At 38.2% G+C, this 2,500-nt stretch overlaps 9 pseudogenes; all 9 read right to left on the minus strand.

Moving 5' to 3' along the window:
* Nucleotides 1-16: 16 nt before the first annotated feature.
* LOC148444639 (5S ribosomal RNA) lies at nt 17-135 on the minus strand (annotated as a pseudogene).
* Nucleotides 136-251: 116 nt separating this feature from the next.
* On the minus strand, nt 252-370 carry LOC148444640 (5S ribosomal RNA; annotated as a pseudogene).
* Nucleotides 371-485: 115 nt separating this feature from the next.
* LOC148444641 (5S ribosomal RNA) lies at nt 486-604 on the minus strand (annotated as a pseudogene).
* A 116-nt stretch (nt 605-720) lies between these two features.
* On the minus strand, nt 721-839 carry LOC148444642 (5S ribosomal RNA; annotated as a pseudogene).
* A 351-nt stretch (nt 840-1,190) lies between these two features.
* LOC148444643 (5S ribosomal RNA) lies at nt 1,191-1,309 on the minus strand (annotated as a pseudogene).
* A 115-nt stretch (nt 1,310-1,424) lies between these two features.
* LOC148444644 (5S ribosomal RNA) lies at nt 1,425-1,543 on the minus strand (annotated as a pseudogene).
* A 116-nt stretch (nt 1,544-1,659) lies between these two features.
* LOC148444645 (5S ribosomal RNA) lies at nt 1,660-1,778 on the minus strand (annotated as a pseudogene).
* Nucleotides 1,779-2,129: 351 nt separating this feature from the next.
* LOC148444646 (5S ribosomal RNA) lies at nt 2,130-2,248 on the minus strand (annotated as a pseudogene).
* Nucleotides 2,249-2,364: 116 nt separating this feature from the next.
* Nucleotides 2,365-2,483, minus strand: LOC148444647 (5S ribosomal RNA; annotated as a pseudogene).
* Between the last annotated feature and the right edge of the window lie 17 nt (nt 2,484-2,500).

Genomic DNA, 2,500 nt, shown 5'->3' on the forward strand with positions numbered 1-2,500 from the left:
TATGGCAGTATAAAATTACCTACAGCACCTGGTATTCCCAGGTGGTCTCCCATCCAAGTACTAACCAGGCCCAACACTGCATAGCTTCCAAGTTCAGACGAGATTGGGCATGTCCTGTGTGGTTTGGCTGTAGGTGCTCAAAAGCATTAACTTTAGACCTCTATTACTTCTTAACTCAAGTAAATTCATTAATAAGTTGAAAAAATTAAATGTACAATGTAATAGAAAAGAATGTTATGGCAGTATAAAATTACCTACAGCACCTTGGATTCCTAGGTGGTCTCCCATCCAAGTACTAACCAGGCTCAACACTGCATAGCTTCCAAGATCAGACGAGATTGGGCATGTCCAGTGTGGTTTGGCTGTAGATGCTCGAAAACATTAACTTTAGACCTCTTTTACTTCTTAACTCAAGTAAATTCAATGATAAGTTGAAAAATGAAATGTAAAATGTAATAGAAAAGAAAGTTTTGGCAGTATAAAATTACCTACAGCTCCTGGTATTCCCAGGTGGTCTCCCATCCAAGTACTAACCAGGCCCAACACTGCATAGCTTCCAAAATCAGACGAGATTGGGCATGTCCAGTGTGGTTTGGCTGTAGGTGCCCAAAACCATTAACTTAAGACCTCTATTACTTCTTAACTCAAGTAAATTCATTGATAAGTTGAAAAAATTAAATGTAAAATGTAATAGAAAAGAATGTTATGGCAGTATAAAATTACCTACAGCACCTGGTATTCCCAGGTGGTCTCCCATCCAAGTTCTAACCAGGCCCAACACTGCAGAGCTTCCAAGATCAAACAAGATAGGGCATGTCCAGTGTGGTTTGGCAGTAGGTGCTCAAAAACATTAACTTTAGACCTCTTTTACTTCTTAACTCAAGTAAATTCATTGATAAGTTGAAAAAATTAAATGTAAAATGTAATAGAAAAGAATGTTTTGGCTGTATAAAATTTCCTACAGCAACTGGTATTCTCAGGTGGTCTCCCATCCAAGTACAAACCAGGCCCAACACAGCAAAGCTTACAAGATCAGACGAGATTGGGCATGTCCAGTGTGGTTTGGCTGAAGGTGCTCAAAAGCATTAAATTTAGACCTCTATTACTTCTTAACTCAAGTAAATTCATTGATAAGTTGAAAAAATTAAATGTAAAATGTAATAGAATAGACTGTTATGGCAGTATAAAATTACCTACAGCACCTGGGATTCCTAGGTGGTCTCCCATCCAAGTACTAACCAGGCCCAACACTGCATAGCTTCCAAGATCAGACGAGATTGGGCATGTCCAGTGTGGTTTGGCTGTAGGTGCTCAAAAACATTAACTTTAGACCTCTTTTACTTCTTAACTCAAGTAAATTCAATGATAAGTTGAAAAATGAAATGTAAAATGTAATAGAAAAGAATGTTTTGGCAGGATAAAATTACCTACAGCTCCTGGTATTCCCAGGTGGTCTCCCATCCAAGTACTAACCAGGCCCAACACTGCATAGCTTCCAAGATCAGACGAGATTGGGCATGTCCAGTGTGGTTTGGCTGTAGTTGCCCAAAACCATTAACTTTAGACCTCTATTACTTCTTAACTCAAGTAAATTCATTGATAAGTTGAAAAAATTAAATGTAAAATGTAATAGAAAAGAATGTTATGGCAGTATAAAATTACCTACAGCACCTGGTATTCCCAGGAGGTCTCCCATCCAAGTACTAATCAGGCCCAACACTGCATAGCTTCCAAGATCAAACAAGATTGGGCATGTCCAGTGTGGGTTGGCAGTAGGTGCTCAAAAACATTAACTTTAGACCTCTTTTACTTCTTAACTCAAGTAAATTCATTGATAAGTTGAAAAAATTAAATGTAAAATGTAATAGAAAAGAATGTTTTGGCTGTATAAAATTTCCTACAGCAACTGGTATTCTCAGGTGGTCTCCCATCCAAGTACAAACCAGGCCCAACACAGCAAAGCTTACAAGATCAGACGAGATTGGGCATGTCCAGTGTTGTTTGTCTGTAGGTGCTCAAAAGCATTAAATTTAGACCTCTATTACTTCTTAACTCAAGTAAATTCATTGATAAGTTGAAAAAATTAAATGTAAAATGTAATAGAAACGAATGTTATGGCAGTATAAAATTACCTACAGCACCTGGTATTCCCAGGTGGTCTCCCATCCAAGTACTAACCAGGCCCAACACTGCATAGCTTCCAAGATCAGACGAGATTGGGCATGTCCTTTGTGGTTTGACTGTAGGTGCTCAAAAACATTAACTTTAGACCTCTTTTACTTCTTAACTCAAGTAAATTCATTGATAAGTTGAAAAAATGTAATGTAAAATGTAATAGAAAAGAATGTTATGGCTATATAAAATTACCTACAGCACCTTGTATTCCCAGGTGGTCTCCCATCCAAGTACTAACCAGGCCCAACACTGCATAGCTTCCAAGATCAGACGAGATTGGGCATGTCCAGTGTGGTTTGGCTGTAGGTGCTCAAAAGCATTAACT

Source organism: Taudactylus pleione, unplaced genomic scaffold (assembly GCF_031769625.1).
Source record: "Taudactylus pleione unplaced genomic scaffold, aTauple2 ptg001270l, whole genome shotgun sequence".
In the NCBI taxonomy this organism is placed as follows: domain Eukaryota; kingdom Metazoa; phylum Chordata; class Amphibia; order Anura; family Myobatrachidae; genus Taudactylus; species Taudactylus pleione.